At 43.5% G+C, this 24,091-nt stretch overlaps 1 long non-coding RNA gene across 1 annotated transcript in view; it reads left to right on the forward strand.

Moving 5' to 3' along the window:
- The first annotated feature begins 582 nt into the window (after positions 1 to 582).
- The window catches only part of LOC137426070 (uncharacterized), a 46,662-nt gene continuing 23,153 nt past the window's right edge, over positions 583 to 24,091 (forward strand). Inside the window, exon 1 of the long non-coding RNA XR_013622956.1 lies at positions 583 to 1,281. This is a non-coding gene — a long non-coding RNA (uncharacterized LOC137426070). The remainder of the gene's footprint in view (positions 1,282 to 24,091) is intronic.

Genomic DNA, 24,091 nt, shown 5'->3' on the forward strand with positions numbered 1-24,091 from the left:
CTATAATCAAACAATATCACATGGACGATAAAATAACGAATTGAAATTTGACAATCTATCTGGGGAAATGGGGGAGAAACACGTGGTCGAAGAACGAACGAACGAATAAGAAAGAATAAACGAATGAGCACAGAGAAGGTAATGTCTTTTTTTTTTGTTTTTTTGAGTTGAGATTTACATAAGGAAGTAGGCTTTGGGGTGGAAAGACTGCGAAAACAGAGAACGAAAGTTATTGGATCACAAACGACAGGCGCCGAGAGAAAAACAAAGCCTCAAGGTTGTACAGTGTACACTGTACAGGGCCTCGAGGCGACACGAATTAACGCGATTTTCAATACAGGTATGAAAGATTTGCACCGAAAATCTTTGACGGGACAATAAACGTACATACACCATAAAAGAAATACAGTTATAACGAAAATACAAATTGGAACAATGACTTAACTTCGATTTCGATGGAGAGCGTGGGGACCTGCGAAAAAACGAACCGTCGCCAGCAAGCAAGCAAGTTGGTAGTATTCTGGCAATGTCTGATGTCTCCATGCATTTTATAAAAGGTATAACATAAAATATTAAAACATTTCAATCTGTGGCAACTCATTGCAGACCAATGGCGCAATTAAATCACTGTTTGAAGGAGCACACAGGGTTTAACTTTTAATACAATCTGATTTGTGTGTTCTTTATAAAGTACCTTGATATAACAATAAATAATTTGATTTCTTGTTGATAGATTTTTTATGAACACCGATATTTAAATTATTACTAACTGAAGATGTATGTCATGTATGTTGTGACTGCTGATTTTATTTTTTTAAATATTTTTACACCAACGACATCAAAACAATGATTGATGCTTATACTGGATATAGGTTGAAGGATCACTGACTTTCTCACTTATAATGTCGACTTTTACATCAACCTTACTGCTTACATGACAACATGTGTGGTGTTCAATATGGCTTTCGATGGAGATTTAGAAGTGCAAGAGATTGTGTGTGTGTGTGTGTGTGTGTGTGTGTGTGTGTGTGTGTGTGTGTGTGTGTGTGTGTGTGTGTGTGTGTGTGTGTGTGTGTGTGTGTGTGTGTGTGTGTGTGTGTGTGTGTGTGTGTGTGTGTGTGGTTATCTCCATATACAGGTTTCAGAAGGTGCAACGGAGCCCTCCCAGGTCTCAATGTATCCACCTCCATTTTGAGAAGGGATCCATGGACCAAGCTGTGTATTTTTCTTGGTCTTCGTCGGGGAGCCAAGAAGCAACAATGCACTTAAAAAGAGATTGAGGTAGTCGTGAAAGAACATACTTTGTATTGTGTGTTTTCTGGTAGATTGGACCATGGCACACATGTTTATGTACACAATCTGGCCCAAAAATTAGGGGCAGAGTTTATATAATTGATTGTTTCACTATGTTCCCAGTGCTGTATACCAACATTTTATATATCATTATAAAGGGTTATGTGATCTACAAGTTGGTGGGGAATTTTTTTTTATGGGGTCACTGAGTGTAGGTTTATGGGTCAAAAGGTCTCGCTCAGAAGGGTTTTTTTTGTTTGTTTGTTTTTGCTTAGTTTTTTTTTTTGTATACAACATCGAGGCTCGTGTAAGAGCTAACATCAATCACAAAAAGACAAACTGACACATAAAACATAAGATAAAGGTAGCGGGAGACAATATGGGGAGAGAGAGGGAAGCACACAAGTACAACATTTGAGAGCAGGGACATCGAGAGATCTGTGGGAGGGAGTGGGCTTTTGGGGAGGTGGCGTGGGAAGGGGGGGGGGGGGGAGGGAGAGGTATAAAACACATGGACACTGCTAGGACTTCCAGGAAAGAAGTCGGAATTTCAAAAAAGTGGATCTGGGGTGAATTAACGGGGTAGAAAAAATCAAGGTTTTGGATGGGGGAAGATCACAGATGGTGGTGAACAGCTGTTTTAAAGACGTGGAGGGAGGAGTGGGATTGAAGAGAGTGAGGGAGTTTGTTCCAGAGGCGGGAGAAAAGAGGAATGAAAGAGTGAAGGTGAATAGAGAGTCTTGAGTTTGGCAGTTTAACCATAAGAGGGTTGCAGGCAGATCTTGTGCGACCTGTAGGAATATTTGGGGGACAGAGCACAGAGAGAGCTGGGGGAGCAAGGCCGGAGAGGAATCGGTAGAAGACAGAAAGACCACAAACCTGCCCTGCTGTGAGTGAGTGAAAGGCCCTCGGAGTTAGCTTCATCGCGGGAGATTCCCATGATTCTGAAAGCTTTGGTTTCAACAGCGTGAAGCCGAGCTAGGTGTGAGGAAGGAGCACCGGCCCAGAGGGGTGATCAGTATTCCATTGAGCTGCGGATGAAAGCCTTGTATGTGGTGAGGAGCTCAGGTGTGCCAAGGAAGGACTTCGCACGACGGAGGATGCCCAGTCGACGACTGGCTTTGGAGGCCAGCTGGGAAATTTGGTTTTCCCAGGAAAGATCATGGCAGATAGTGAGACCCAAAAGCTTGAGTGACAGAACTTCTTGGAGAGGATTGTTCAGAAAGTAGATGGGAGGGTTTTCCAGACGATCTTTTCGGAGAGACATAGTAAGAGTGTGAGATTTGTCAGGATTGAAAGACATGTTCCACTTGTTTGACCAGTCTATGATTTTGTCCAGGTCTGCAGAGAGTGAGGAGGCTGCAGACTACCGATCTGAGGGATGAGGTATGGATCGGCAGAGAGTGGAGTCATCAGCAAAGAGATAGGATTTTCCAGAGAGTCGGAGAGATCATTGATGAAGACCAGAAAAAGTACAGGGCCCAGAACACTGTCTTGGGGAACTCCAGCCTGAACAGGAAGGGGAGATGAGAGAAATCCATTCAGGGCCATACATTGACTACGACCAGAGAGGAAGTCCCAAAGTCGGGAGAGGAAGTCGGGTTAGGTGAAAATTTCGGGGTCTTGGGTATCAATAGCCTTGCTGTAACCAAACCAATGGAAATAAATGAATCAAAATGACACAAATTTAAGAGTACTATATGACAAAGTTTTCAATAATCAAAGGATGTTAGATGGGTCCACAGGTTTTTGCGATTAACCCCTTAATGTCTATGAGCAGAATTGCAAAATTGCCAAAGATTGAGTTTTTTTGCACAATAGTAGTTCTGCACAACTTACATTCTCAAAACAGGAGTAAATGTTGATGAAGTGTATAAAATGATCAATTTCAACCTATTTCATTCACCCTTTGCTTGCATATCTCTCCGACTCTCTGGAAAATCCTCTCTATCTCTTTGCTGATGACTCCACTATCTGCCGCTCCATTCCTCATCCCTCAGATCGGCAGTCTGCAGCCTCCTCACTCTCTGCAGACCTGGAAAAAATCACAGACTGGTCAAACAAGTGGAACATGTCTTTCAATCCTGACAAATCACACACTCTTACAATGTCTCTCCAAAAGGACCGTCTGGAAAACCCTCCCATCTACTTTCTCAACAATCCTCTCCAAGAAGTTCTGTCGCTCAAGCTTTTGGGTCTCACTATCTGCCATGATCTTTCTTGGGAAAACCACATTTCCAAGCTGGCTTCCAAAGTCAGTCGCCGACTGGGCATCCTCCGTCGTGCGAAGTCCTTCCTTTGGCACACCTGAGCTCCTCACCACATACAAGGCTTTCATCCGCAGCTCAATGGAATACTGCTATCCCCTCTGGGCTGGTGCTCCTGCCTCACACCCAGCTCGGCTTCACGCTGTTGAAACCAAAGCTTTCAGAATCATTGGAATCTCCTGCGATGAAGTTAACTCTGTGGGCCTTTCACTCACTCACCGCAGGCAGGTTGGTGGTCTTTCTGTCTTCTACCGACTCCTCTCCGGCCTTGCTCCCCCAGCTCTCTCTGTGCTCTGTCCCCCCAATATTCCTTCAGGTCGCACAAGATCTGCCTGCAACCCTCTCATGGTTAAACTGCCAAAATCTAGGCTCTCTGCTCACCTTCACTCTTTCATTCCCCTTTTCTCCCGCCTCTGGAACAAACTCCCCCACTCCCTTCAATCCCACTCCTCCAGGTCTTTAAAACAGCTGTTCACCACCATCTCTTATCTTCCCCCATCCAAAACCTTGATGTTTTCTACCCCCGCTAATTCACCCCAGATACATTTTTTTTTTCTTTAATTCCAACTTCTTTCCTGGAAGTCCTTGCAGTGTTCATATGATTTATAGCTATCCCACCTCCCCCAAAGCCCTCCCCCTCCCACATTTCTCCCGTTGTCCCTGCTCTCAAATGTTGTATTTGTGTCCTTCCCCCTCTCCTCTCTCCCTCGCTCCCCATCTTGTCTGCCGCTCCCCTTATTTTTTGTGTTTTGTGTGTCGGTTTGGCTTTTTGTGTGATTAATGTTAGCTCTTTCACGAGCCTCGATCTTGTATACAATATATATATATATATATCTCTATATATATATATATATATATATATATATATATATATATATATATATATATATATATATATATATATATATATATATATATCTATATATATATATATATCTATATATATATATATATCTATATATATATATATATCTATATATATATATATATCTATATATATATATATATCTATATATATATATATATATATATTGTTGCGGATATGGGATTTGGCCTCCATATCCGCTTGTAAATATTCCCCTATTTCCCCAATACTCCCCAACTATCCCCAATCCCCCATTCCCTAGTCCCATTGTCTGTAAACAACACTCTGTAGAACCGACCTCCCCTTTTTCCCCCATTAAATGTCGTGCCCAGGTTCACCGCATCTCACGTAGACAACTATAGGACATCTTGCTAGTTATTCTTAGTCTATGTCAGTTAAGGACTCGTTTCCATTAATTCTGACTCTTCGTTGCACCAGAATGTGATTGTATGGCACCAGTAGTGAGTTTAGGACCTCCCCATACCTCCTCCCATCTTCCTCATGAAACAACAACAACAACAACAACAACAACAGCGCGCGGGGAGTGTGCGTTCTCACTCCGGCTCGGTTAGCCGCCATTGCCCATGTGCTCCAGGTTACCTCCAGGTTACGGGGTTACCACGAAGGGGCTGGCTGTCAGCTCCTCGTCAAGGGCGGAGCCCGGTAACCCCCAGCACCCAATAAGAAGCGGCGGGCCGATTCCATCTGGGGCGGAGCTAACGAGCCGAGGGCGTGTCACTCCCCGCCGGATATACGCAGCCACTTACCGGACGTGACGTCAGATGCGCCCCGAGCTTGAAGTAAAGAGAACCAGACGCCACCTCCGAGCGCTGAGAGAGCTCCCTGCATCTTTTGGGCCGCGCTATCCTGTCCCTGAGCACAAGGTGCACCTTGTGCTGTCCACCGACTACCTGCCCTTCCTTGCCATCAATCCCCGTGTGAGTCAGTCTTGTCCTGTTTATCTGTGGTCTGTCGGGGTTACTATAAGACCGTGATTAAGTGCCTACCTTCCTATGCTGTGCCTCTCATCCCTGTAATCTCAACGTTCCGAAATATTATAACCTCCTCCGGAGGTCTTGAGAACTGTACCCCTGGTGTCGTGTCATTTAAACCCAGCCGTGTGTCCTTTCCTCAATTGATTTAGCGTAGCGCGACTCGGCCAACGTTCGAGTATAATCGGGTAAACTGTGCAGACGCGGTCATACCAAACCGCTCGGTAAACCAACATCCACAACCGCGTCTGTAACAATATATATATATATATATATATATATATATATATATATATATATATATATATATATATATATATATATATATATATAATATTATATTAACCCCTTATGGATATTTCACATTAGCCCTTTGTGTTAATTTACTAATTTCCACCATTCCCCGGGTTATTGAAAAATTATGAAAGATTTTCAATGTAACTCAAGCCCTTTAACACAAATAGAACGTGAACGAAGTTCCAACTTGATTGACATTATTTGTTGGTTTGGATTTTAAATCCTGAGCATTTTATATTAATGATCGTAGCAGCTAAAGCAACCAACTAAACTAAGGCTAAAGTTAAGTTGTTTTTTTTGTTTTTTAATGCCTCCAATTACTTTTCCCCCACAATGGGAACTTATTGAAACCTCCAAGAAAATACTGTTGATGGCTCGCATGAAGCAAGACCCCCAGCAAACGGGTGAAGCGACCATTTCCGAGAGGGATCTACAGGTGCAAAACATCAAGACTGTTTGCGAAGGGAAACATGATAAACCACTTTCTCCACTTAAATGATGACTTCGTGACCATCTCAACAGGCCAAGTTGCACAGTCCTTTGAGCTGATAGAAGCAAAGCAGAAAGTATTAGATGCACTCACGAGATCTGAGCAAGTGGGCTCTCAAAAGGTCGACCCAGTAAAACTAAAAACATTTTTGGAAAAGACAAAATAAATTGACACTCCAGCAAACAAAACATTCTGGGCCCTGTGCTTTTTCTGGTCTTCATCAATGATCTCTCCGACTCTCTTGAAAATCCTCTCTATCTCTTTGCTGATGACTCCACTCTCTGCCGCTCCATTCCTCATCCCTCAGATCGGCAGTCTGCAGCCTCCTCACTCTCTGCAGACCTGGACAAAATCACAGACTGGGCAAACAAGTGGAACATGTCTTTCAATCCTGACAAATCTCACACTCTTACTATGTCTCTCCGAAAAGACCGACTGGACAAACCTCCCATCCACTTTCTGAATAAGCCTCTCCAAGAAGTTCTGTCACTCAAGCTTTTGGGTCTCACTATCTGCCATGATCTTTCCTGGGGAAACCACATTTCAAATCTGGCCTCCAAAGCCAGTCGCCGACTGGGCATCCTCCGTCGTGCGAAGTCCTTCCTTGGCACACCTGAGCTCCTCACCACATACAAGGCTTTCATCCACAGCTCAATGGAATACTGCTCTCCCCTCTGGGCTGGTGCTCCTGCCTCACACCTAGCCCGTCTTCACGCTGTTGAAACCAAAGCGTTCAGAATCATAGGAATCTCCCGCGATGAAGCTACCTCCGAGGGCCTTTCACTTACTCACCGCAGGCAGGTTGGTGGTCTTTCTGTCTTCTACCGACTCCTCTCCGGCCTTGCTCCTCCAGCTCTCTCTGGGCTCTGTCCCCCAAATATTCCTACAGGTCGCACAAGATCTGCCTGCAACCCTCTTATGGTTAAACTGCCAAAATCAAGACTCTCTGCTCACCTTCACACCTTCATTCCGCTTTTCTCCCGCCTCTGGAACAAAGTCCCTCACTCTCTTCAATCCCACTCCTCCCTCCAGGTCTTTAAAACAGCTGTTCACCACCATCTCTTATCTTCCCCCATCCAAAACCTTGATCTGTTATACCCCCGCTAATTTCACCCCAGATCCACTTTTTTGAAATACCAACTTCTTTCCTGGAAGTCCTTGGTGTCCTTGTGTTTATACTTCTCCCACCCCCCCCCCCCCCCCCTTCTCACGCCACCTCCACCCAAGCCCACTCCCTCTCACACATTTCCCGATGTCCCTGCTCGCAAATGTTGTGTTTATGTGCTTCCCCTTCTCTCCCCATCTTGTCTACCGCACCCCTTTTTATATACTTTGTTTGTCTGGTTGATTTGCTTGTGTGATAAATGTTAGCTCTTTCACGAGCCTCGATTCTGTATACGAAAAAATAAATAAATAAAAACAGCTGTACATTGAAGAGAAGTCTGTCGTCCTCAGCCTCTGTTTGGCTGAAAGCCTAGACCAGAAGAAGAAAGTTGATGCCTTTTCCCATGATTGGGCTGAATATCCAAGTTCACTCTTTACACCAAGTACAAATGGATCTATCTGTACTTGGTGTAAAGTTTTACAGTTTTTTACTTGGTGTAAAAAGTACAGATGCATCAATATCCAAGTACAGATGGATCTACATCTATCTGGTTTCTCAATGAGGAAGGGAAACAAGTCTGATTATGCCACAATGCTTGAAGCCACAATGGGATCTCAAGGGAAGGAACTTGAGGAACTGCCAGCTGTGGAGTCCAAAACTGTCTTTTTCATTTGTTACGTGGTCCTCCCGGTAACTACCTGGTCTTGGTGACCCCCGGACCGTGGGAGGGACCCCGCCAGAAAGATATATGGTTTATACGCTTTCGTAACGCAATCAATATGAATTCCGGTCAAGAAGAAACCCCACACCAAGGATCCGGAATAATCAATAATATATTCACTGAGCAATCAACAACCATCAATAATGCACAATCAATATTACAACCATGTGAACTCATCTACACAAACTCTAAGATGGCCATCTTAATCTTATACATTCCTCACGTGAGCCCCACTCCTGACTCCCTCCGTGGTCAATGTCTCTCCTCTCCGCACACGGGCGGTTGAACGAGCCCCGGGCGGACGTGCTCTAAACGTGCCGTCTCGGACAGGGGCCGCGGCTGCAGCGCACCTCCTTGCCAAGCCACGGGGCAAACCCAGCGCGGCGTCCAACGTGCGCGAGGCCCCAAGTGCGACTCTTACGCGTCCTTGTAGATGGGCAAAAACCCAGCGCGGCTTCCGACGCGAGCGAGGCCCAACGTGCGGACCCGTACGCGTCTTTGTAGACGGGGCAAACTGTCCCGGACGCTTGGTTTCGTGCACGAACTCACAGTGACTGGACGGGTCCAAAGGTATTTACCGCCCAGGTAACTCCTCTCCGCACACGTTTCGCAACGGCGCGTTTTCCGCGCAGCGTAAGGTCGATTCCACCTTCTCGTCGTCGCGGGGCGAGGAAGAAGAAGCACCGTCCTTTTCTCTCCTCGTGTCTTTTCTTCTTCCGTTTCCGGCCACTTCCGTTTCCGGCCACTGGTTCCGAAGGGCTCCTGACCCTCCCATCACAACAACCCTTAATATAATACACACGGATAAGCAACCTGAATGGTAATTTACATACATTCACCTAAATATGTAACACTCCCCCCCTTCAAGAAAGAAAGTTTGAACTCAGCGAAAACTTTCTTTGCCGGCCAATTTGGAGAAACAAACCAGATAACTCAACCCCCCCCACATTATCAGTTCCCCCCGGGCACAGTTATCACTTAAAAATAAAGCCAGTTAAGCCACTCGATAGCACTTTTCCGGGAGGCCAAGCCGAGTATTCACTACATGGATGCCTTTAGGAACGCGGAGTTCACGGTTAGTCCGTGCAGGAAAGTTCTCTACATGGGCGCCTTGAGGAACGTGGAGTTCACGGTTAGTCCGTGCAGGAAAGTTCTCTACATGGGCGCCTTGAGGAACGTGGAGTTCACGGTTAGTCCGTGCAGGAAAGTTCACTACATGGACGCCTTTAGGAACGGCGTTCACGGTTAATTCGTGTAGGAATCTTGGCTCGGCGGCTCCGCCGCCTTCAGTGCTTCAACTTCTCAGAACGTCCCTAATAATTAGGGTGGGACCACTGGTCCCTGTAGTCCCCTGAATACCGGTCTTCTTCTCGGCCACTACTTTGCCAATTCTTCCTTCGGGAGCGGCCGTAACTCAGGGAGCCTCCATAATAATATTGACTGCGGCCACCACCAAAACTACCGCCCAGTTGTCCTCTCCTGTAGACCTCTCGACGCCTACGAAATGCCTTCCCTACTGTTATGGTCCGACCCTCCAAATCCTTGCCATTCCAATTCTTCTCTGCCTCTCTGGCGTCTTTTGTGCTGGCAAACGTGACAAAGCCGAACCCTCTTGACTGTTGCGTTTCCCAGTCTCTTACCAACCGCACTTCCACCAGCGGCCCATATCTGTTGAAGACAGAGGTCAGAACTTCTTCCTCTGTTTTGAAGTTCAGTCCCCCTACAAATAACTTGGCACTTTTGTCACCATCCCGAGCTGGTGTGGTGTTATTTTCCCTGCTGGGCTCTTTATCAACCCTCAGGTTACCATAAACTTGACCCCCGGCCAAATCATTCCCGAGAACCACAGATACACCCTCTACAGGAAACGTGGCTTGTAAACCGACGGTGACCGGTCCTGACACCAAATCGGACTCCAACTGGATGACCTGAAGGGGAGCACTAACACCGCCCCCGATCCCCTGTAAACGAACACTATCCCCCGTTGCCGTCTCCTCGGACCATGGCAAAATGCCTTCAAGCATTAAAGATTGATGGGCCCCTGTGTCTCTCAATATCCTAACCGGTCTCCGGTTAGTCGAGGCTCCATCCAGTGACACAAACCCCTCGGAAATAAATGGTTGGTAACCCTCTTGATGGCGATTTCTTACGCTAGCCATCGCATTCGGAGTTGTAATAGTCGGACTCCGCTCTGGGTTGTCCCTTTTCATGAGGTAACAACTGGACATCAAGTGTCCAGGTTTTTTGCAAAACGCGCAAGTAGGCCCGGAGGAAAAACTCGGGGTCTGCCTCGGGCCCCCCGAACTATAAGTTTGTCTTGGGCCCGCATCCCTCTGATTTCGAACCGGTGGGGTATCATAGTTGTCCCCATAATCATCTCGAGGCCGCCGCCATGTATGGTCGTTCTCCGCACCTGCTGTTCCCCACCTCCCCTGCGGAGATCTAGGCGAGGAGTTAGGTTCGTGGACCCCTATTCGGTGGGTTAAGGCATAATCATCTGCCATGGTGGCTGCGTCCCACAACTTTGGTACCTTCTTTTCCTGCAGGTACACTTTGATGTCCTCGTGGACACACTGCTGGAATTCCTCCACCAGGATCAAGTCCCGCAATGTTTCGAAGTCTTTCCCGACTCCTTTTGACTCACACCACCGATCAAACATGTTTTCTTTCACTCTGGCAAACTCCACATGGGTCTCACTCTCCCTCTTCCTGGCATTCCTGAATTTTTGCCTGTAAGCTTCCGGAACCAACTCATAGGCTTTGAGGATGTGCTTCTTCAGTACCTCATAATCTGCACATTGGTCCATTGGTAGCGCCGAATAAATTTCCTGAGCTTTCCCCACCAGCACACTTTGCACGAGTATGGTCCATGCCTCCTCCGGCCAGTTTAATTGTCGAGCCACTTTCTCAAAGTGTGGAAAAAATTTCGCGACTTCTTTTTCACTGAACGGTGGAACCAGCCTCACATGTCTGCCCACATCCCAGGTTTTCTGGTTAGGTGTCGACCCCGTCAGCAAGGGTGGTGCCTCTCCCCGTTCTCTCATTAACTCCAGCTCCTTGATTTTGATTTCTTGCTGAAGCTGCATGTCACGTTCCTTTAATTCCCTTTCCGCTTTTCTCTCCTCTGCTTCGAGGTCCCTTGCAGCTCTCCTTTCCTCTGCTTGTTCCTTTTCTCTTCTTTCCTGGAGTTCTCTTTCCACTCTCCTTTCCTCTGCTTGTTTCTCTTCTCTCCTCTCCTCTGCTTTCCTTTCTTCTTCTGCTCTTTCCTTTTCTGCTTTCCTTTCTTCTTCTGCTAACCTTTCCTGGAGTTCTCGTTCCACTCTCCTTTCCTCTGCTTGTTTCTCTTCTCTCCTCTCTTCTGCTTTCCTTTCTTCTTCTTTTAACCTTTCCTGGAGTTCTCGTTCCACTCTCCTTTCCTCTGCTTGCTTCTCTTCTCTTCTCTCTTCTGCTTTCCTTTCTTCTTCTTTGATCCGTTCCTGGCTCCGTAATTGCAACTCCAGTTTCCGGAGCTCCACGTCTTCTGGTTCTTCGGGTAGCCACTCCCAGGCTAACTCGTCCCATGTTCCTAATCCCACCATAGATTGTATCACCGTGGCCTGCAACTCTGCCTTCCTCAAATTAGTTCGGACCTCCAAGTTAAAATGTTTGGCCAATTTCAAGAGATCCGACTTTAGCAACGCTCGGAACTGTGCCTCACTCGGGGTTACCCCAAAGTTCTGTGCCACAAACGCCATGGTGCCTATCGTTAACACCTGTTAACCTTCACCCCAAGACTTTCCCCAATTTCTCAAAAAAAAATATTACCAATTAATAATTAATTAATAAATTTTAATTACCAAAAATATTATTATTTATTATTTTATACACTTTTAGATCCCGGACGGGCCCCCAATTCTGTTACGTGGTCCTCCCGGTAACTACCTGGTCTTGGTGACCCCCGGACCGTGGGAGGGACCCCGCCAGAAAGATATATGGTTTATACGCTTTCGTAACGCAATCAATATGAATTCCGGTCAAGAAGAAACCCCACACCAAGGATCCGGAATAATCAATAATATATTCACTGAGCAATCAACAACCATCAATAATGCACAATCAATATTACAACCATGTGAACTCATCTACACAAACTCTAAGATGGCCATCTTAATCTTATACATTCCTCACGTGAGCCCCACTCCTGACTCCCTCCGTGGTCAATGTCTCTCCTCTCCGCACACGGGCGGTTGAACGAGCCCCGGGCGGACGTGCTCTAAACGTGCCGTCTCGGACAGGGGCCGCGGCTGCAGCGCACCTCCTTGCCAAGCCACGGGGCAAACCCAGCGCGGCGTCCAACGTGCGCGAGGCCCCAAGTGCGACTCTTACGCGTCCTTGTAGATGGGCAAAAACCCAGCGCGGCTTCCGACGCGAGCGAGGCCCAACGTGCGGACCCGTACGCGTCTTTGTAGACGGGGCAAACTGTCCCGGACGCTTGGTTTCGTGCACGAACTCACAGTGACTGGACGGGTCCAAAGGTATTTACCGCCCAGGTAACTCCTCTCCGCACACGTTTCGCAACGGCGCGTTTTCCGCGCAGCGTAAGGTCGATTCCACCTTCTCGTCGTCGCGGGGCGAGGAAGAAGAAGCACCGTCCTTTTCTCTCCTCGTGTCTTTTCTTCTTCCGTTTCCGGCCACTTCCGTTTCCGGCCACTGGTTCCGAAGGGCTCCTGACCCTCCCATCACAACAACCCTTAATATAATACACACGGATAAGCAACCTGAATGGTAATTTACATACATTCACCTAAATATGTAACACATTGATCTAATGGCCTTCATTCAACGATACCAGGAACTTGGGATTGCTAAGTTCGAGTAACTATCTTCGCAATATCTCAAAAATATTTTGCGCATTCGACCCTGTTTCCCGGAGGATCGGTAACCCGGAGGTAACGAACCCGGAGGATCGGTAACCGACACAATTTCGGTCTTCGAGGCCGGCCGATAGGCACAGTGTGACCAGAAGGGACGAGGTTCTCCTGACCACGTGGCCCTCGACTTGGTGGGGTTTGTCCGCACAATGTGGGCGCATCAGGATGAACTTTAGCCGGGGAGCGTTTGGGCACCCCGGTCTGATACTGCCGCCCACGCGCATAACAACTTGTGAGTGCACGTGGGTCCCGGCGGTCCCACTGGCCTAGCGCTACCATGTTTAGACAGCGAGATCCGTCCCCGGGCACCGGCACCTACTCCCGGAAGTCGAGAGAATAGCGGCGCCAGGCACGGTAGGACACCCGCGGAGCCCCGGCAGACCAGGGACGCGCGAGCCTCGCGTTAGCGTGCTATGGTGGAATCAACGGCTTCGGCCACGGCCAGGCCGATACTCGGCCCGGTCGCACCGGAAATGAACTGGTTCGACACCCGCGCTAGAGAGGTCGCGGGCGACTGAGATGTATTAACAAATTAATTAATTAATTTGAGACGTCCGATTTCTAGTGTTTGGAAATTTGGGAGAGCTTGACCCTAGCCTTTCCCTTGCGAGGGCAAGGAGGAACTTAACACTTAACACTTAAGCTTAGCTTGAAGTACACCCTGACCAGCGCTCACGGTGGGACGGCAAGGCAACCAGAAGGGACGAGGTTCTCCTGACCACGTGGCCCTCGATTTGGGAAGCGGGAGGCGTTCCATTAGTAGACGCGCCCCTCACGCCCGACTTTTGGGCGGCCCCGGTAGGCCGTTTGTTTTGACGTTCCGTGACAAGCCCCGCACCCCCACCTCCGGGCCGACCGGGCGACCGGAATGAATCCCGGTGTCCCGATCCGAGCCTTCCCTGTTTGTCGTAAAAAGGCGACAAAAAGGGTTGGCGTCAGGAAGGGCATCCGGCCGTAAAACATTGCTTCAAAAAGGGGACCAAAAAAACAACAACAACCACGGTCCCCGAAAAAAGCCAACCCCCGCTTGCGGGGAAAAATGGCCTCTAAAGGTGGTTATATTCGACCAAAGGACTGCCAGATTGTACATGTTGGCGGTCGCTATGATGTCTACCCCCAGAAAAGTTTAAAGATGGAAGAGAGAATGCAGAGGGAGACAGCAATGCAGATAGTGAAAACCTTCATTCCTCATGACAACATACCACTCCCATCATGGATGGGTTTTTTCTCCAACCAAGAAAAGAAGGGCCATCTCCAAGAGGGTCTAACTAGGACATGGACAGCACATCACGAGAGCATACCCACAGGATGCACGCTGATACTGGGAGGCATGACTCGTGGACCAGTTATAATGCTGACAAATGAGCGGGTATCAGAAGTTTAATCCTTGGCATGTGACGAACATGAGGAGCCTGATACCCGCATATTTGCTCATATCACATACTCAGCAGAGGAACAAGGGTGCCAAAGATTTCAGCCACCGATTATGGATGTCCTCGTATTGGGGTAATACCATGTTTCAATGGTAGTAGGCTTAGTGGAGCTCTGGATGCAGAAGCAAAATGTCTTCATGCCATGCCATACCATCTCAATGTTCCTGATATGTGTTCTCACATGCCACAACCACGTCAGAGCTGAATTATAGTAGTCAATCTTCTACGGCCGTGAGTAAAAGCTGAATTATAGTAGTAAGTTCATTTAAAAAGAACCAAAAATGTTGGGACGGGCCCCGGGAAGGTTATAGGCTAGGTAGCGAGGCCGGTCGAGGCCGCTTCGCCCGGTCGAGGCCGCTTCGGCCAGGCTGGGCCCATTTCGCAATTAAAAGCTGAGCTGAATTATAGTAGTAAATTCATTCAAAAAGAACCTGGGCAATGCCGGGTGCTTTCGGCTAGTATTACTATAATTATAACTTACCGGCTGTGATACTGTCAGTTATGTTTTCAATTGTGGAAAAAAACACGCATTTAAAGTGGCCTTGGAATGCGACAAGCAGTATGGAATGCCAGGTGAAATCATAAATATCAGAACCCAACAGAGACTGCATGGAAATACATATTTGCATTATATGGGAAAAATGTCTTCTCTGAATCTATGGTTGAGCTGTGCCATCATTTTTCCAAACAACAAAAAAAATCTGACCTCAGATCATTGCCACCGACCAGTGATGCATTTCAGTTGCAAGACATGAGGCTGAGCCATGTATCAAATTTTGATTTGAAAACGTCGGCAAATCCAATGTTGCCTGATCCCATGGATTGTGGCAGGAATACAAAGATGAGGTACTTGTTGGCTACTTTAATGACCAGATCATCCAAACCAGGTGTGATGTCTACTGGATGCAAATACGGTAAAGATAAATATAGATCACATTGCCCATGTAGCAAAGCCAAAGTTACATGTACTGTACCATGGCTTGCAACTGCTGCGGAGATCCACTACTGTGTACACTTGCTGAAAAGAAGAATGACATTTTTTGAACATGGACATGGACCTCTCGTACTCCGATTAATCATTCATCATCAGTCTTTAATCATCGTAACTATAGCCTAATATTGGCATGATGTAAAGTATATGAAAATACCAATTGGAATTTCTTGGTAGTAGTCCACCCGCAGACTCCGGGAGGGGCAGGAAGGGTCATTCCTCTTTGGGGTATATAGATTACAGTCAATCTATCGACGGGCCTCAAGATCATTGGGTGTGTGTTCATTTACCAAGTTTCTTGTGGAGAGATCGCCAAGTGGTTTAAGCATTCGAGCAAGCACTCCATTCAAAACCGTTAAGGAACGGCTGGCTTGGCAAGCGCTAGCTAGCTGCTTGGTAAAGGAGCACAACCCGAGCTTCTCCCTTTCAGTTTCGTATCAAACAGCAGGAGCGAGTTTCAAAAGTTCGTTACGAAAAATGCCACGGTAGCGGCAGAAAGGGCCATGTTATTAACCCAAAATATGTGGGTTATATAGAGTACCGTAGATCTTCGCTCAGTTCTGTAAGTAAACCTCACTTCACGGATGTCGGGATTCCTCCAAATTTCTTCATTTAGTATGATAAAGAGCATGAGCGACTTAAAAAAGCTAAGCATATGTGTTTGTGGTTCATAATATTGTTACTTCCTGTAGAAGCCATTGCTCCCATGGAAACGCCATTATAACTATGAGCTATTTATACACGTTATCACTGCAGGAAAAACGCCTTGGGAAAGTTAGACATTATTAGTATTCGTATTGTTTTGTATTAACATTAATAATATGCGATTATCATTAATTTTGTTATTAAAATCGTCTTTGGAAAAACGCCACTATAAATCTTGTTCTTGGGAAAAACGCCACCATAAAGCTAACTTAATATGGATATACACCTCAACACGCAACCCATTGACGGCAATGGTGGGGGAAGACCCGCTCGGGGGATAAAACCCACTTGGGTAGGGGGGCAAATGAATGCGCTACAACCTTCATTATGTAAACCTTGGTCATCCTGTCAAGTTTGGTTGAGATTGGATAAGTAATGACGGAATGTATTGGCATCAAAAATTCATCAGACAGACGGACAGACACAAATGGCGTATTTTAGTATGATTGTAACATCTTTTTGCGGTGGAAAATTCAGATGATGAAGAGGGATTGTTTTTCGCATTTTGTATGTGGGAAATTGCTGAATGAGTGAATTTTCATTTACTACATGAAGGTTGTAGCTACAATGATAGCAAATAGAATAGTGATTACACACACAGTCACATGGTTTTATAATTGCTAACCTTGATCATTTCTAAAAATCATTCATAATCAACCTGTATTGATTCTCGATATTGGACGAGAATGATATAGCCAATGTTACGGTATCGGCATAAAGTGTTAATTGATTCATATGTGTACCAAAAGCATGTGAATAAAGTATAACTTCTTTCTCAGTTGCATGTATATGTTTAGGGCTTGAGTTATATTGAAAATCTTTCAAGATTTTTCAATAACCCGGGCAATGGCGGAAGTTAGTGAATGAACTGAAAGGGTTAATGTGACATATCCAGAAGGAATTAATATAATATGCAAGTAAAGAGTGAAATAGGTTGAAATTGAATTGATCGATTTATAGATTTTATCAACATTTACATGTATGTATGTATGTATATATATATATATATATATATATATATATATATATATATGTATGTATGTATGTATGTATGTATGTATGTATGTATGTATGTACGTACGTACATATATAGTTATTTTACAATTTCCTTTTGTGCCCTGACCTTTGACCTTTTGACCTCAAAACAATCTGCTTCTAGCATTTTATTGGTGAACCAATTCAATGATGCAATATGAAAGTTTTGTTCAAATTTAATTCAGTCAATCGGATGAAAATTGACGATTTTATGCAACCTTGACTTTTTGATCTAAAAAAAACAAAAAAAAAAACAATCAGCTTCTAGCTTTTTATTGGTGAACTAATTCAGTACCCAATAGACAGTGCCACTGCTGCAGTAGATGTTGACGTTGACGTATCCGGTATATGACGAATGTCATTTTCGTGTTATATGGGAGGGATGTGTGTTGGTGGTAGGGTAGTGCTCGTCTTTGGTCTGGTAGACTTCTACTAATTGCAGCCATCTTGGAAAAAAAATATCAAATATTAAGGCGCCCCTTCCTCCTTTTTTTTGAAAAGACGGGACGAGAAACGAATAATTTCTTTTACTTGGCCTAATATGACCAATAAAATGTTCAGATGCATACCCCAATTATGCATACTGATACTATTATTGAAATGTGGATTTCATATTTTTATTGTTTCTTCTACTTTTTATCCTAATTCTTCAAGATCTACAAACATGCAAGCCCCCCTCCCCATTGCCTCCCCTTCTCCCGCCACCTTGCCTCCCCCTCTCCCGCCACCTTGCCTCCCCCTCCCCCTCCCCTCTCCTGCCCCCTTGCCTCCTTCTCCCCCCCCCAGACCCCCCCCCCCCCCGCCTCTCCCTCCCCCTTGCCTCGCTCCCCACTCCCCAATGCTCAGTGTTAGGCTCACAGATAAACTATACAGTGGGCTCCTCCTTCTGACTCCCCATTTCCTTATGTTTCTTTCCCTCTTCCTCGTACTCTAGCTACTGCTAACAATAAATTATTTTGGGGAAGTTGTCACAAGAGGATCGAGACCGATTAAAATTGAAAATGACAGTCTTGGAAGCATTTGCTTGAGTACCACTATAAAATTGTTTCCATGGAGACCCATCATGTTGCTAAGCGGTGCCGAACATTCCGTTCAGTTGGAGTACTTGCTTAAGTACTTTGAATCAAGTAAGCCGCTTGGCAAGTGGTAAGCAAGCTGCTTACTAACGGAACACAGAGGACCGATCATCACTAAAAATAAAAAATAAAAAAACACCTTTAGAGGCCATTTTTCCCCGCAAAGCGGGGGTTGGCCTTTTTCGGGAACCGTGGTTGTTGTTTTTCGGTCCTCTTTTTGAAGCGATGTTTTACGGCCGGATGCCCTTCCTGCCGCCAACCCTTTTTGCCGCCTTTAACGACAAACAGGGAATTACCAGTGAACTGGTACTCAATTAGCCGACCTCGGAAGGATGACAGGCTGAGTCAACCCCCCTGGTGTTAATTCAGCGATTAGACCGGGATTCGAACACAGGATCCTAGGATCCTAAGCCGGCACCCTAGCCGCTAGCCCAACACCAGAGGACCGATCATCACTAACTTAGAATAATACACAGTCATGTTAAAAAATAAATAAATAAATAAACATGGTTAAATTAGACATAAAATTGCGATGGTTAAGTTAGACAACTTCGTTGAAAGGTGCTGAGCGCCACTTAGGGTGCGATAATAAACTATGCCAACCCAATTGCGCTGTTTTAAAGTTTTCTTTTGTACGTGGACGGCAGATCGCGGACACACTCTCTTCCAACCCTTTGAGAACAGGCGAGGCTAACTGAAGGCACAGTTGTGCAATATGCTTTCATCCTTGAGCAAGGAAAAGCAAATTATCTCGCTGATGGTTCAGAGGACATTTTGGCTCGAATGAATTTGGCTTTCATTCAGAAGCACAAGTTGCTCATTGATGCTTGTCATATTAGGAAAGCAAGTATGTTTGATAAACACACATTAATTATTTACTAAAACAGGGCAAGGGCTGCCAATGCAGAAACTGATGAGCATGTATCAGCAATGAGCATTTGAAAGTCACCAGGTAAAGATGGCCTTGTTTGATTCTGCCAGCAACAACATGGGCGTCTCAAGCAGGGAAATATGGAGAATTCTGACAAATGGAGAGGTGAAACAAGTTGGTATGGGTAAGGCAGTATAGTCTATATACAGGAGGTAACAACTAGTGCCATTGCATCATATTTGGTCATCAAATTTGCTTGTGGCAGGTGCAGCAATTACATGGCAACGAGGGAACTCGTTTCCCGAATGTGCTCATGACAGTTGACCTCAACGTCACTCGATACCTGATCTATGTAACAAGGATAAACTAGAACGGCACTCAGTAGAGAGCATACCTCCACCTGGTTGGCCATTATCACTCAATGGTGAAGAATCACTTTTAAAATCTACTAGCTGAATCTGGATCCGCATCTTCACCAAAATCTAATCATTTCGTCCTTGTCAGATACGCTACATCTCTACCGAATTTCGTCCGAATCCGTCCACAACGTTTTGAGATATCTTGTACACAAACGGACAGACAGACAAACAGGGGTGAAAACATAACCTCCATCCACCTTTGGTGGCGGAGGTAAAGATAGCACCGCACATTGCTAAATGATCTGATGAAAGCCAAGTTGACCTTTGCCAAAGTTCCAGATAGTTTTGGTATTGTTGTTTTGTGCTACATTTAGTACTAAGGAGATAAAAGTATTTTGTGATTATTTCCTTCACCAACATATTCCTGAACATTTATACTTTTGCACTATTGATTGTTTCAAAAGACTCTGTCCCAATCAAAATCAAAATCTATAAAACTCAAATTTGAATTCGTAACACGAGAGAGCTGCAAATATATTTGATAGAAACACATCATCCTTTGAAGGGATTGCTGAGTTAACTGGTACTGTACCATACATTGCCTACAGCCAAGGTAAAATTTAATTAACATGTTAAGTTTAATGTTTGAAATATAATCTTCCATTGGTGTCTGACTATATCCATGAGACCACGTTGCAGTCTTTTTAGACCAGAGAGAATCCTAATAAATGCAAGATGGTCAACCCTGTGCAAGAATCTGTATTCAGATAATTGGGCCAGTGTTACCTCAAAGGTCTTACCTTTGCAAAAAAAGATACTGTGGGTAATTAAATAACCTCAAGCAATTCATTGCATGCAGGGTTAACCTCTCTTTTCCCATGCGAGGGTTCCATGCTGCATATGGCAACTTCAGTTGATTCCGATTCTGCAAGAAAATGATGAAACAACCTCCGTCTTTGCTGTGTCCTTAATGACGGAGTGATAAAATTAATTTAAAAACGTCCTGTGAAAATTAAATACAACTTGACCAGGAAGTTGTAGAAATGAAATATACTGGTTTTGCCAATTTTTATATTTAATAAGGCTTTTGTGCTTCACGTTTTCCAATGGGAACAATCGCATTTGTAGGAGTAATATGTAAGTGCTTTCAGGTATAGACCAGTTGGAATTCCTCTGCTCAGGCTGTTTCATAGCGCTGGAGGAATCATGTGATCAGCCAAATTTGTATTTCTTTCGACTTCAATGTGAGGCTGAATACATTAGAGGTGTCCACTTTATAAACTAGATGGTATTGTTATGGATTCGTCACTTCCATCTTTGTGGTTTTCATCCACTTGAAGCATTTTTAGTTTCATATACTATTATTGTTACAGTTTGAGTGAAATGGAGATAACTGTCTTGAAAGGGAAAAAAAATTAGTGTTTCAAAAGAAAAACGAAATGGATCAGGAGAAACTGTAAGAGGAAGAAGAAGAAGAGGCTGGAGCAGATGGAAGTAGTGTATAAATGTTGCTTCTGGGACACTCTCATTTTCCCATTGACTTACATGTTAATTTTTCCCCTCCCTCATTGCCCCTAAACACCTATATTTCTCTCACCCTGTTCTTTACGAACCTTCTAACCTTTTGACATGTTATCCTTATTCATTAGACCACTTAAACAATGGTCCTTCTGTGTGAACCTGTGATCCTTCTGACCTTATGGACCTTTTAACCTTTTACTCTTAATATCATCTGGTGAATATAACCCACTCAAACATCGACCCGACAAATATTTGTTTATGCGTGGGAAATAATTTAATTCTCCTACAACTCTCCTCACCGTCTAATATATTAACAAAAAAGATGTTTGAGTTTGGTTCTTTCTCAAGATATTTTAACTGAGCTAAGATAAAATGGTAAACCTCCCTCAATGTTCTTGTTTGAGCGCCTCCAGTGCCACATACCATTTTTAAATTAAAGTATATATTTTCCTGACAACCATCAAAGTTTTCCGTCCACTCAAAAATATTTCCATCTTTTTTACCCAATTCACCGGTATTTAAATTAATTCTCTTATTTGTTTTGTAAATTGTTTTACCAGTTGTCTTTTCAATTATACCTATTTGATATTTTTCACATTCGTTATGTTTACCATTTATATACCAAGGTTGATTACACCTCCACTCTTTAGTCTGGTTGGTACTTGGTTCTATCATTTATACAATAGTAAAAAAGGCAGCGGTAGCCCGTTAAAATCCCCAACCCCCCTTTTTAACTTATCACTTATATATATCTTATCACTTATATATATCTTATCACTTATATATATCTTATCACTTATATATATCTTATCACTTATATACTTATATAACCATAAGGGAGACTATCAATTCCATTTTCTAAAATAAACCTCTTATCATCAAAAGCCCCCAATGCTTTCTTATTTATCTCTTCTGAATATAATTGATGTTTATAACTTCTTATTCCATTAATCTTTCGAAACTCTTCTTTCTTTGTTGTTAAACAGTTATAATAATCATTAAAGTTTATTGTTTCTTTAATGACATTTTTCTTTATGCCTTTTAACTTCTTATCAGTTTTTTCAACGTTATTCACAATGTATTTATAAGCATAAGCCTTAGACCTCAATCCCACAAATTCACTCATTACATTTCCTCCTAATTCATCCTTAAACTTTCCAATCACCTTTTTATTTTTAGAAGAGAACAACTCACTCTCTGGACTGTAATTACTAGTGTCATATATATTAATGTCCTTTTTCATGTCTGAATAAACATCATCAGTATTAATTTGCAAAATAAAACTATCTGTATCCATATAAAGTAGATTAACATCATTTTGATATTTCTTCCTCAAGTTATTATAAAAGTAATCATACATTAATGACTTTGATAAATCAAGAATTGATGTTCCAATATAAATAGGTTTGTTCATTTCAATACTCTCTTTAATCAAATGGATCGCACAAAAGTTCTCAGTAAAGACCTCAGCTCTAGTAAAACTCGGTCTATTAATTAATTTTGATGCTTGTTTCCAAGATGTTGATAGTCTGATATTTTGTCTTTTTCTCACATTTTCCATGGTCTTACCAAAGACCGCATTATTCATCAATTTATAAAAGTCTTTCTCAAAATCTGTTTTTGACTCTGTTCTTCTTTGTGTATTAAAATCAATGTACCCCTTCAACCAATGACTTTGATTGAACTTTAGAACCCTATGGATCTTCTCTACTCTTAGACCTTTTGATAAATATTGTCGCAAATTTCTTTGGTGTAGAACATAATTTTTCTTGTTATATAATGTAGTAAGTAATTTTTCTGTTGATTCACTTATATTAAATGATTGTTGATAATCACTTAACCACTCCTTCTTTGGACTTTCCTTTTCACAAGCAAATGGGAGATCTTTGTGTAGGTTATGAAGTTCCTCTGGATATTTCAAATTGACCTCAAAATAATAACCAACCTTTGAATCATCCAATTCTTTTTGTGTAGAGATACATACATCTTGTAAAACGTTTTTGTAGTCTTTTCCCTTTACCCATCTAAGTTTTCCATAAGGAAGAGCCTGAGACATTGCCCAGCCATACAGGTTGTTCGCATCATAATACATCAAGTAGGAGCTCTCTACCGATGGATCATAATTTGGAATGTACTTGTTATTTGCTTTCGCATATCTCTTTGAACAGACTTGTGAAATTCCTCCTCTTTTTGCCTTTTCAATCATCAAAAGCATATCAACATCGGTTATCAAATCCAAATCTTGTTTTGTCATTTTCAACATCGCACTCCAGGCCAATCCAGGTGCTGTGTAGTAGTGAGCAGGATCCAATCCATATCCAGTGCGACAAACAGATCTAAAGGCTTCAAATACATCGGCCAATAAAAGCACATCAGTTTTGAGATACAAATCGTGATACTCGCCAAGATTCTTGATGTTATATTTTTCCCAAACATTTTGTGCGTGTACATAATCTTTATCAGATATATTACTGTTGTTTAATTTGTTATAGAAATTTTCTTTTGAAGGAAGTTGTGTTTCATTGAATCTCTCAAATGAGTCCATATAGTCATAGGGGTAAATTCCCTTTTGTGTTAGAAAATCTTTATCTAAAAAATACTCTGAAAGACATGGAAACTCTTTTAGATTTTGAACCAAGTTAGCCAATGGACTTGCCATGAATTTAAATGTATCAAGAAATCTGATATGAGTAATAGGAGATGTGTGAATTGTTTTTGTGAATGAAATGTATTTCTGATCCGTGTTTGGAATTGCTGAGATACTTCCAGAAGTCTTTGAGAGTTCCTTGATAAATAGATGTGTATCATAATGAGCGTTGTTATGAAGAAAGACAGGAATGAAAGAGGGGAGTTGATAATTAATATTACAACTTTGATGAGCCGGACCTCTATATTTACCAGTGAGATGACAATGGTCTCTAACCTTTAGACCTTTACCAATTTTCTCCTCACAAATATGACAGACATTGTTTTTTATAAATTCCCTTTTTTCTTTACTTGTTAAGGACATTGGTTTATTGGTTTCTTTCATTATCTTGGTTAATCGAACACAGTCTTTTTCTAGTCGTTTCACAAACTCCTCTGGAGTATTTGAGCCTCTATGTATCTCTAACTTGTTATATTTATCACCAATGGATGATTTGATATAATAACAAAAACC

This window comes from Myxine glutinosa, chromosome 4 (assembly GCF_964187855.1).
Source record: "Myxine glutinosa chromosome 4, kmMyxGlut1.1, whole genome shotgun sequence".
Lineage (NCBI taxonomy): Eukaryota > Metazoa > Chordata > Myxini > Myxiniformes > Myxinidae > Myxine > Myxine glutinosa.